This window comes from Neovison vison, chromosome 7, assembly GCF_020171115.1.
Source record: "Neovison vison isolate M4711 chromosome 7, ASM_NN_V1, whole genome shotgun sequence".
NCBI classification, from domain to species: domain Eukaryota; kingdom Metazoa; phylum Chordata; class Mammalia; order Carnivora; family Mustelidae; genus Neogale; species Neogale vison.
The window spans coordinates 73,553,031-73,566,036 of NC_058097.1; positions in this window are offsets into that span (position 1 = coordinate 73,553,031).

Sequence of the window (13,006 nt, forward strand, 5' to 3'; positions counted from 1 at the left end):
CCCATGCAAGCCGTGCCCTCTATAATACCCATCACCTGGTACCCCAACCTCCCACGCCCCCGCCACATCAAACCCTTCAGATTGTTTTTCAGAGTCCATACTCTCTCATGGTTCACCTCCCCTTCCAATTTACCCAAAAGCACATACACTCCACAATGTCCATAACTTTACCCCCCTTATCCCAACCCCTCCCCCCAGCAACCCACAGTTTGTTTCGTGAGATTAAGAGTCACTTATGGTTTGTCTCCCTCCCTATGCCATCTTGTTTCATGGATTCTTCTCCTACCCACTTAAGCCCCCATGTTGCATCACCACTTCTTCATATCAGGGAGATCATATGATAGTTGTCTATCTCCGCTTGACTTATTTCGCTAAGCATGAGACGCTCTAGTTCCATCCATGTTGTCGCAAATGGCAAGATTTCGTTTCTTTTGATGGCTGCATAGTATTCCATTGTGTATATATATATCACCTCTTCTTTATCCATTCATCTGTTGATGGACATCTAGGTTCTTTCCATAGTTTGGCTATTGTGGACATTGCTGCTATAAACTTTCGGGTGCACGTGCCCCTCTGGATCACTACATTGTATCTTTAGGGTAAATACCCAGTAGTGCAATTGCTGGGTCATAGGGCAGTTCTATTTTCAACATTTTGAGGAACTTCCATGCTGTTTTCCAGAGTGGTTGCACCAGCTTGCATTCCCACCAACAGTGTAGGAGGGTTCCCCTTTCTCCGCATCCTCGCCAGCATCTGTCATTACCTGACTTGTTGATTTTAGCCATTCTGACTGGTGTGAGGTGATATCTCATTGTGGTTTTGATTTGTATTTCCCTGATGCCCAGTGATATGGAGCACTTTTTCATGTGTCTTTTGGCCATCTGGATGTCTTCTTTGCAGAAATGTCTGTTCATGTCCTCTGCCCATTTCTTGGTTGGATTATTTGTTCTTTGGGTGTTGAGTTTGTTAAGTTCTTTATAGATTTTGGACACTAGTCTTTTATCTGATATGTCGTTTGCAAATATCTTCTCCCATTCTGTCAGTTATCTATTGATTTTGTTAACTGTTTCCCTTGCTGTGCAAAAGCTTTTGATCTTGATGAAATCCCAATAGTTCATTTTTGCCTTTGCTTCCCTTGCCTTTGGCGATGTTCCTAGGAAGATGTTGCTGCGGCTGAGGTCAAAGAGGTTGCTGCCTGTGTTCTCCTCAAGGATTTTGATGGATTCCTTTCTCACATTGAGGGCCTTAATCCATTTTGAGTCTATTTTTGTGTGTGGTGTAAGGAAATGGTCCAATTTCATTTTTCTGCACGTGGCTGTCCAATTTTCCCAACACCATTTATTAGAGAGGCTGTCTTTTTTCCATTGGACATTCTTTCCTGCTTTGTCAAAGATTAGTGGACCATAAAGTTGACGGTCTATTTCTGGGCTCTCTATTCTGTTCCATTGATCTATGTGTCTGTTTTGTGCCAGTGCCATGCTGTCTTGACGATGACAGCTTTGTAATAGAGCTTGAAGTCCAGAATTGTGATGCCACCAACTTTGGCTTTCTTTTTCCATATCACTTTGGCTATTCGAGGTCTTTTCTGGTTCCATATAAATTTTAATATTATTTGTTCCATTTCTTTGAAAAAGATGGATGATACTTTGATAGGAATTGCATTAAATGAGTAGATTGCTTTAGGTAGCATAGACATTTTCACAAAATTTTTTCTTCTAATCCAGGAGTATGGAACATTTTTCCATTTCTTTGTGTCTTCCTCAATTTCTTTCATGAGTACTTTATAGTTTTCTGAGTATAGATTCTTAGCCTCTTTGGTTAGGTTTATTCCTAGGTATCTTGTGGTTTTGGGTGCAATTGTAAATGGGATTGACTCCTTAATTTCTCTTTCTTCTGTCTTGTTGTTGGTGTAGAGAAATGCAACTGATTTCTGTGCATTGATCTTATATCCTGACACTTTACTGAATTCCTGTACAAGTTCTAGCAGTTTTGGAGTGGAGTCTTTTGGGGTTTCCACATAGAGTATCATATCATCTGCGAAGAGTGATAATTTGAGTTCTTCTTTGCCGATTTGGATGCCTTTAATTTCCTTTTGTTGTCTGATTGCTGAGGCTAGGACTTCTAGTACTATGTTGAATAGCAGTGGTGATAATGGACATTTCTCCCATGTTCCTGACCTTAGTGGAAAAGCTTTATGTTTTTCTCCATTGAGAATGATATTTGCAGTGGGCTTTTCATAGATGGCTTTGATGATATTGAGGTATGTGCCCTCTATCCCTACACTTTGAAGAGTTTTGATCAGGAAGGGATGCTGTACTTTGTCAAATACTTTTTTCAGTATCTATTGAGAGTTTCATATGGTTCTTGTTCTTTCTTTTATTGATGTGTTGTATCATATTGACTGATTTGCGGATGTTGAACCAACCTTGCAGCCCTGGGATAAATCCCACTTGGTCGTGGTGAATAATCCTTTTAATGTACTGTTGAATCCTATGGGCTAGTATTTTGGTGAGAATTTTCGCACCTGTGTTCAGCAAGGATATTGGTCTATAGCTCTCTTTTTTGATGGGATCCTTGTCTGGTTTTGGGATCAAGGTGATGCTGTCCTCATACAATGAGTTTGGAAGTTTTCCTTCCATTTCTATTTTTTGGAACAGTTTCAGGAGAATAGGAATTAGTTCTTCTTTAAATGTTTGGTAGAATTCCCCCGGGAATCCATCTGGCCCTGGGCTTTTGTTTGTTTGGAGATTTTTAATGACTTTTTCAATCTCCTTACTGGTTATGGGTCTGTTCAGGTTTTCTATTTCTTCCTGGTTCAGTTGTGGTAGTTTATATGTTTCTAGGAATGCATCCATTTCTTCCAGATTGTCAAATTTCTTGGCGTAGATTTGCTCATAGTATGTTCTTATAATAGTTTGCATTTCTTTGGTGTTAGTTGTGATCTCTCCTCTTTCATTCATGATTTTATTTATTTGGGTCCTTTCTCCTTTCTTTTTGATAAGTCTGGCCAAGTGTTTATCAATTTTATTAATTCTTTCAAAGAACCAGCTCCTAGTTTCGTTGATTTGTTTTATTGTTTTTTGGGTTCTATTTCATTGATTTCTGCTCTGATCTTTATGATTTCTCTTCTCCTGCTGGGCTTAGTGTTTCTTTCTTGTTCTTTCTCCAGCTCCTTTAGGTGTACATTTAGGTTGTGTACCTGAGACCTTTCTTGTTTCTTGAGAAAAGCTTTACCGCTATATATTTTCCTCTCAGGACTGCCTTTGTTGTGTCCCACAGATTTTGAACCTTTGTATTTTCATTATCATTTGTTTCCATGACTTTTTTTCAATTCTTCTTTAATTTCCGGTTGACCCATTCATTCTTTAGAAGGATGCTGATTAGTCTCCATGTATTTGGGTTCTTTCCAAACTTCCTCTTGTGGTTGAGTTCCAGCTTCAGAGCATTTTGGTCTGAAAATATGCAGGAAATGATCCCAATCTTTTGATACCGGTTGAGTCCTGATTTAGGACCGAGTATGTGATCTATTCTGGAGAATGTTCCATGTGAACTAGAGAAGAATGTGTATTCCGTTGCTTTGGGATGAAATGTTCTGAATATATCTGTGATGTCCATCTCATCCAGTGTATCATTTAAGGCCTTTATTTCCCTGTTGATCTTTTGCTTGGATGATCTGTCCATTTCAGTGAGGGGAGTGTTAAAGTCCCCTACTATTATGTCTTATTGTTGGTTTGTTTCTTTGATTTTGTTATTAATTGGTTTATATAGTTGGCTGCTCCTACGTTGGGGGCATAGATATTTAAAATTGTTAGATCTTCTTGTTGGACAGACCCTTTGAGTATGATATAGTGTCCTTCCTCATCTCTTATTATAGTCTTTGGCTTAAAATCTAATTGGTCTGATATAAGGATTGCTACTCCTGCTTTTTTCTGATGTCCATTAGCATGGTAAATTCTTTTCCACCCCCTCACTTTAAATCTGGAGTTGTCTTCGGGCTTAATATGAGTTTCTTGGAGGCAACATATAGATGGGTTTTGATTTTTTATACATTCTGATACCCTGTGTCTTTTAATTGGGGCATTTAGCCCATTAACATTCAGGGTAACTATTGAGAGATATGATTTAGTGCCATTCTATTGCCTGTAAGGTGACTGTTACTGTATATTGTCTCTGTTCCTTTCTGATCTACCACTTGTAGGCTCTCTCTTTGCTTAGAGGACCCCTTTCAGTATTTCCTGTAGAGCTGGTTTGGTGTTTGCAAATTCTTTCAGTTTTTGTTTGTCCTGGAACCTTTTTATCTCTCCTTCTATTTTCAATGATAGCCTAGCTGGATATAGTATTCTTGGCTGCATGTTTTTCTCGTTTAGTGCTCTGAAAATATCATGCCAGCTCCTTCTGGCCTGCCAGGTCTTTGTGGATAAGTCAGCTGCCAATCTAATACTTTTACCATTGTATGTTACAGACTTCTTTTCCCGGGCTACTTTCAGGATTTTCTCTTTGTCACTAAGGCTTGTAAATTTTACTATTAGGTGACGGGGTGTGGGCCTATTCTTACTGATTTTGAGGGGCGTTCTCTGAACCTCCTGAATTTTGATGCTCCTTCCCTTTGCCATATTGGGGAAATTCTCCCCGGTAATTCTCTGCAGTATACCTTCTGCTCCCCTCTCTCTTTCTTCTTCTTCTGGAATTCCAACTATTTTAATGTTGTTTCGTCTTATGGTGTCACTTATCTCTCGAATTCTCCCCTCATGGTCCAGTAGCTGTTTGTCCCTCTTTTGCTCAGCTTCTTTACTCTCTGTCATTTGGTCTTCTATATCGCTAATTCTTTCTTCTGCCTCATTTATCCTAGCAGTGAGAGCCTCCATTTTTTTTATTTTTTCCAATTTATTTATTTTCAGAAAAACAGTATTTATTATTTTTTCACCACACCCAGTACTCTATGCAAGCCGTGCCCTCTATATTTGATTGAATCTCATTAATAGCTTTTTTTTTATTTCTACTTGCTTAGATTTTAGTTCTTTTATTTCTCCAGAAATGGCTTTTATATCTCCGGAGAGTGTTTCTCTAATATCTTCCATGCCTTTTCAAGCCCGGCTAGAACCTTGAGAATTGTCATTTTGAACTCTAGATCTGACATATTACCAATGTCTGTATTGATTATGTCCCTAGCCTTAGGTACTGCCTCTTGTTCTTTTTTTTGTTGTGAATTTTTCCGCCTTGTCATTTTGTTGAGCTAAGAGTATATGAAGGAGCAAGTAAAATACTAAAAGGGTGGCAACAATTCCAGGAAAACATGCTTTAACCAAATCAGAAGAGATCACGATTGAGTGAGGGATCTCCTCTGATTGGGATCTCCCAATCTCTTTTGATTGGGATCTATTCTGATTTGAGGATAAAAAAGAACTTCAAAAAGAAAGAAAGAAAAGAAAAGAAAAAAAAAAGAATTAAAAAAGAGATTGAATTAAAAATTCAATCAAGAATTTAAAAAATCGTTAAAAAAGAGATTGAAGAGATTGGGATCTCTTCTGATTTGGGGATAAAAAGAGGTTCAAAAATAAAGAAAGAAAAAAAGAATTTAAAAAAGAGATTGAATTAAGAATTCAATCAAGATTTAGAAAAAGAATTAAAAAAAGAGATCGAAGAGATTAGGATCTCTTCTGATTTGGGGATAAAAAGAGGTTCAAAAATAAAGAAAGAAAAAAAAAGAGAAAAAAGAATTAAAAAAAGAAAACGAATAAAGAAAATTATAAAAAAGAAATATATATAATATATATATTAGATAAACTAGTTAAAAAACGTTAAAAAAGAAAAGGGTAAAAGTTAAAAAAAATTTTAGCAGAAGAAGAGAAAAAAATGAAAAAGAAAAAAATTAAATTAACTGCAAGACTAAAAAATCACAGGGAGAAAGCCATGAGTTCCGAGGTTTGTTTTCTCCTCCTCCGGAATTCTGCTGCTCTCTTTGATATTGAAACTGCAGTCCTTGGTAGGTGAACTTGGTCTTGCCTGGATTTCTTGTTGGTCTTCTGGGGCAGGGGCCTGTTGTAGTGATTCTCAAGTGTCTTTGCCCCAGGCGGAATTGCACCACCCTTACCAGGGGCCGAGCTGAATGATCCGCTTGGCTTTGCTTTCAGGAGCTTTTGTTCCCTGAGCGCTTTTCATAGAGTTCTGGAGGATGGGAATACAAATGGCAGCCTCCTGTTCTCTGGCCAAGAGGAGCCGTGATCCCGGGGCCCCGCTCCCCAGTGCACCCTCAGCGAACAGCTCCTAGTAACTCCCGTCTTCCTAACCTCCTGCCGTGCTCCGAGCTCACGGAGCATGCGACCAGTTCAAGGCAACACCGAACTGTGAGCTTACTGTCGGCTCTGTCTCTGTAGCCAGCTTTCCTATTCCAATATCCACAAACTCTGCAACAATCAGACACCCCCCATCCTTCTGTGACCCTGCAAGACCTGAGGCCACACCAACCCCGCGTGGGCTTCATCCCGGTTTAGCCTCTGGAGTGGTGTCCCTCAGCAGAACAGACTTTTAAAAGTCCTGATTTTGTGCTCTGTTGCTCCGCTGCTTGCCGGGATCCGGCCCCTCCCCCTGGGGTCTATCTTCCCGTCACTTTGGATTCACTTCTCCGCCAGTCCTACCTTTCAGAAAGTGGTTGTTTTTCTGTTTTTAGAATTGCTGTTCTTCTTCTCTTCGATCTGCCGATGGATTTCCTAGTGTTTGCAATCTTTAGATAAGCTCTCTAGCTGATCTCCTGCTAGCTGAAGTAGTCTCAGGCTGCTACTTCTCCGCCATCTTGACTCCTCCCCAACCCAAGCTACTTTTGAATTCAGTGCCAAAAAAAGGCAATTCCAGTGTGTAGCAGCTGATTGAAATATCCATCACTTGAGTAAGTGCCGATGTCAGTTGATTGCTCATGCTGGAGTTTGTATCTATCATGACCAACAAATGGATGGGTGGCCTCAAGAGGCCATGGAGGATCACCCACTCTCAAGCTTGTGAGATGCTCCATACAGCAAGGTTTCTTTTTATCATACAGGGGAGTCTGGTTTGTTTTTTCCAGGGTTCCCCATGTGGAAAGTTGTTATCAGAGCACTCCTGCTCTGTAAAGTACACCTACATTGACCATGGAGGCTGAGGAATATGGCAGTTTCGTTCTGGTGGCTCTGGGGTGAAGTACCATGCCTTGAGTTGTCAAGGACTCTCATGAAGATGGGTCACAATGCTGGTTTGTTGTCAGGGATATCATAGAATGTGCTGCTTGCCAGGGGGCCTTGCAGGATTCATCTACACAGAGTGCTTGATTCAGGTCCAAGAGCACGGCTTCCTTCTGGGGACAGGAGATGTTCTGTTGTGTGGCTCAGAAACCATGTTGTATCATAAGTTGATATTCAGAACAACCCTCTAGGTACAGATACCTGAAAACCTAATCTAGGGTTCCAATGAATCCTAGAGGCATGTCAGATTCTATCTTCTGTCTCAGGAACATTGACTTGGCTGTCAGCCTGGATTTAGGTGATAGGGTGTGTTAGACCGCATTTGCATCCAGAGTGGCCTCCAATATTGGGGTGGGCTCAGGGGCTTTACAGGTTTCTCCTCATCTAGAGGGTTTGTTCAATAGTGACAGGCACAGTTTCCTAGGGGAAGACAGGTACACTCCCGTGGTGTGGCTCCAGATACCACAACCTGGAGGGCATGTGAGCCATGGTTTGGGAGGGAAGTCTGCAAACACAAACTCGTGTTAGGGTTAGTGTCAAGGTGATCACAGGCCCAATGCATAGACATGGATGGCAGCTCATCAGGAACTGTTAATCAGGTGGCTCAAAGGCGGTAGCATAGGCTTTTCTTTCTGGATTGTGTGTCCAAAATTGCCTCAGAATGCAGGTATGGCCTCATGGGTCCATGGGAGATTTTTCCTCTCTAAGGATCCTGGCGGCTCCCAATAGTTGGTGGCTTTCTTGTGGAAGGGAAGATTTCTGTTTTCCATGATAGAGGTGCCCCAAAATAGGGATTCCAGACATGGGCTCTGGGTCTGTTCCCCTGAAAAATCCCACCAAGTGTTAGGATTTGGGCCTAGTGGCTTACCAGGCCTGCATGCGAGATCCTGGAGGTTCAACTGAGAGGGCTTGTTTGAAAATATGCTCAGGATGAGGGTCAAAATGCCTGCTTGTACCCAGGGTGGCCCTCATGAGTAGGTGTGGTCTCCTTATCCATGCAGATGGCTCCCACTTTGAGGGTTGTACACTCATCCCAACATCAAGAATCCTGCCATGGGGAAAGAGGAGTTCTCCATAGTGCTCTAGGTTCCCCCATTAGTAGAGATTCCAGCAAAGGTCTGGGGACAGATGCCTGAATACCAAGGATGGGTAGAGATGATGGATATGGGCCATGGCCAGTCTCAAATCGTGGATATGGGCCCCGATCCCTGGATGGCTGACACTAGGTCTTGGCTCAGGATCTGACAGACATAGCAGTAGTGCCCAGGGCAGCCTATAAATCGGGGTTCCCTTGAGTGCCGAGCAGATTGATGCTCATGTAGGGTTTCTGGGCAGTCTCACCAGGCCCTTCTTGTTTCTATGGGGAAGGCAGAATGCTACACTGTGGCTCCAGAATTCCCTCTCAAGAGGGCTTGTGGAACAGGAGAATGCAGATGAAATTGTAAACCCAAGCTATGGTTACATTCTGTATCAAGTGAAAGGCACTTCCAGTGTGCAGAGGTTGAATTGAATATCCAGCACCTGAGTAAGGGTGGATGTCAGATATTTGCTCATGCTGGAGTTTGTGTTTATGATGACCCACAAATGGAGGGGCAGTGTCAAGAGGACATGGAGGACTTCCCAGGCTGGGACTTGTGAGATACTCCAAACAGCAAGGTTTCCTTCTACCCAACAGGGGTAGTCTGGTTTCTTTGCTCTAAGGTCCCACATATGGAAAGAATGGGTAGCATAGCTCTTGAGCATGGATGCCTGGAAAGCACACCTCCATTGACCAGTTTTGCTGAGGAACATGGCAGGTTCATTCTGGTGGTTCTGAGGCGAAGTACCAAGTACCAAGGACTGGGTTAGACATGGAATCTCATGACGATAGGTCACAATGCTGGTTTATTACCAGGGATATCTAAAAATGTGCTGGTGGGTAAGGGGCAGTGCATGATTCATCTGCCCTGAGGATTTGACACAGGGCCAAGAGCCCGGATTCCGTCTGGGGACAGCAGATGTTCTGTTGTGTGGCTCAGGGACCATATGTTGTATCATAAGTTGGTATTCCAGAACAGGCCTCTGATGAAAGATGCCTGAAAACCTAATCTAGGGTTCCAAGGAAGTCCTAGGGGCATGTCAGGTTCAATCTTCTTACTCAGGACCATTGCCTCTGGTGTCTCCCTGGAGGGAGGTGATCAGGGTATTTCAGACTGCGCATTTGCTTCCAGAGCGGCATCAAATATTGTGGTGGGCTCATGGCCCTTGCAGTTATTTCCTTATCTGGAGGGTTTTGGCAACTGTGACGGGCACAGTTTCCTTTGGGAAGGCAGGCACAATCCTTTGGTGTTGCTCCAGAGACCCCATCGTGGAGGGCATGTGAGCCATGATTTTGGGAGAGAAGTCTGCAAATACAAACTTGGGTAAGGGTTAGTGGCGAGGTGATCGCAACCCAATGCATAACCTGGAGGACAGCAAGTCTGGAACTGTAAATCAGGTGACTCGAAGGCAGTAGCACAGGCAATTCTATCTGGATTTAATTTCCAGGATGGACTTTAATGCAGGTGTGGTCTCATGGGTCCATGGGAGATTTTTCCTCTCAAGGATCCTGGCGGTTCCCCATAGTTTGGTGGATTTCTCGGGGAAGGGATGAGTGCTATTTTCCAGCTTAGTTGTGCCCCAAAACAAGGAATCCAGAGATGGGCTCTGGTTCTAAGTGCTTGGAAAATCCCACCAAGGATTAGGATTTGGGCCCAGGGCCATACAAGGCCTGCAGTGCGGGATCCTGGAGATGCAGCTGAGAGAGTTTATTTGAACACATGCTCAAGTTGAGGGTCACAATGCCTTCTTTGCCCAGGAGGCCATCAGGAGTGGGTGTTTTCTACTTGGCCATGCATCCAGTTCCCATTCTGAGGTTTGGACACCCATCCAAAAGCCAGGATTCCTGTCATGCGGAAGGAGGAGTTCTCTATTGTGCTTCAGGTTCCCCCATTGGTAGGGATTCCAGCTAAGGTAGAGGGGACAGATTCCTGAATACCAAGAATGGTTAGTAATGCTGGCCCTGGGCCATGGCCGGTCTCACATACTCAATATGGGCCCCACCATCTGGGTGGCTGACACGAGGGGCTCAGGTTCTGTCAGAAACAGCACTTGTGGCCAGGGTAAACTATGAATAGGGGTTCCCTCCTGGACTGAGTATATTGATCCTCATGCACAGTTTTTAGGCAGACTCACCTGGTCCTTCTTTCTATGCAGAAAGCAGAATGGAGCGTTGTGGCTCCAGAATTCCCTATCAAGAGTTATGCCAGACCAGTAGGGTGAGGATGAAATTGTAATCTGAATCTAGGGTTAAATTCAGTGCCAAGCGAAAGGCAGTTCCAGTGTGCAGCGACTGATTCCAATATCAGCACCTGAATATGGGCGGATGTCAGATGTTTGCCCAGGCTGGAGTTTGTGTCTATGATGACTGACAAATGGAGGGGTGGCATCAAGAGGCCATGGAGGTTTTCACACCCTGGGGCTTGTGAGATACTCCAAACTTCAAAGTTTCTTTCTACCGGACAGGAGGAGTCTGCTTTGTTTGCTCCAGTTTCTCATGTGGAAAATTTTCTGTAGCAGAGCAATCCCATATGGAGGCATGGAAAGCAAATATCCCTTGACCATTGAAGCTGAGGAACATGTCATGTTCGTTCTGGTGGCTCTGTGGCGAAGTACCAGGGCCTTGAGTTGACATGGAGCCTCATGAAGATGGGTCACAATGCACGTTTGTTACCAGGGCGTTCTTAGAATGCTCTGGTGGCTAAGGGGCCGTGCAGAAACATATACCCTGAGAGTTAGACAGAGGTCCAAGAGCACGGCTTCCATCTGGGGACAAGAGATTTTCTGTTGTGGGGCTCAGGGACCATATGTTGTATCATAAGTTGGTAGTCCAGGAGAGGCCTCTGAAGACAGATGCCTGAAAAGCTAAACCCTCTTCCAATGAGCTCCTAGTGCCATGTCATATTCAATTATCTGACTCAGGACCATTGACTTGGGTATCTGCCTGGATGGAGGTGATCAAGGTGTTTCAAACTGCGCATTTGCATCCAGAACAGCCTCCAATATTGGAGTGGGCTCAGGTGGCTTGCAGGTTTCTCCTAATCACGAGGTTTTGTGCAACTGTGATGGGCAGAGTTTCCTTGGGGATGGCAGGCACAGTCCTTTGGTGTGACTCCAGAGACCCCATCCTGAAGGGCATGTGAGCCATTGTTTTGGGAGGGAGATCTGCAAACACAAACTCGGGTTAGGATTAGTGGTTAGATGATCACAGGCCCAATGCATAGACCTGGTAGGCAGGACGTCAGGAACTGTAAATCAGGTGATTCGAAGGCAATAGCACAGACTATTATATCTGGATTTTGTATCCACGATGGCTTCGGAATGCAGGTGTTGTCTCATGGGTGCATGGGAGATTTTTTTCTCTGAAGGATCCCGGCAGCTCCCAAAAGTTTGATTGCTTTCTAAGGGAAGCGACGAGTGCTGTTTTCCATCTTAGTGGTGCCCCAAAACAGAGATTCCAGTGACGGACTCTGGGAATGGGCACATGGAAAATCCTACCAAGAGTTAGCATTCAGGTCTAGGTGCATGCCAGTCATGCAATGCCAGATCCTGGAGTTGCAACTGAGAGTGTTTCTTTGAAAGCATTCTCCGACTGAGGGGCACAATGCCTGCTTGTGTTCAGGGCGGCCCTCAGGAGTGGGCGTGGTCTCCTTGACCATGCAGCTGGTTCCCATTCAGAGGGTTTGACATCTATTCCAACAGTCAGGATTCCTGCCATATGGAACGGGGAGTTTTCTATTGTGCTTCAGGTTCCCACGTTGGTAGGGATTTCAGCAAAGGTCTGGGACAGTTGCATGAATACCAAGGATGGGTAGAGATGATGGCCCTGGGCCATGGCTGGTCTCACATGCTGGATATGGACTCCGCACTCTGGGTCGCTGACACGAAGTCAGGGATCAGGCACTGTCAGACACAGCACTAGTGGCCAGGGTAGAGTATAAATCCGGTTCCCTTGAGGGCCAAGTACATTGATCTTCATGGGGAGTTTCTGGGCAGACTCACCAGGCCCTTCTTCATGCTTTCAAACAAGTCCTCTCAGTTACACCACCAGGATCCTGCATTGCAGTTCTGTTACACCCCTAGGCCCAAATCCTAACACTTGGTGAGCTTTTCCAGGTGCCCAGACTCAGAGCCCATCTCTGGAATCCCTGTTTTGGGACACCCTTAAGATGGAAAAGTGCATTTCCCCCTTCCCGAAAATGCCATCAAACTATGGGGAGCCTCCAGAATCCTTAGAGAGGAAAAGTGTCCCATGGACCCATGAGAAAACACCTGCATTACAAGGCTATCCTGGACACAAAATCCTGATAGAAAAGTCTGTGATACCGCCTTCCCGTCACCCCAATTACAGTTTCTGATGAGCTGCCCTCCAGGTCTACACATTAGGCTTGAGACCACCACGCCACTAACCCTAACCTGAATTTGTGTTTGCAGATTTCTCTCCAAAAAACATGGATCACATGCCAAACAGGATGGGGTCTCCGGAACCACACTACAGGACTGTGCTGCTATCCCCAAGAGCTGGGCCTGTCACAGTTTCCCAAAATTTCAGATTAGGAGAAATCTGCTAGGCCCCTGAGCCAACCCTAATATTGGCGCCCAAACTGGACGCAAATGCACAGTCTGAAACAACCTGATCACCTACATCCAGGAAGACAGCCAAGTCAATGTTCCTGAGTTAGAAGAATGAACCTGACATGCCCCTAGGACTGTATTGG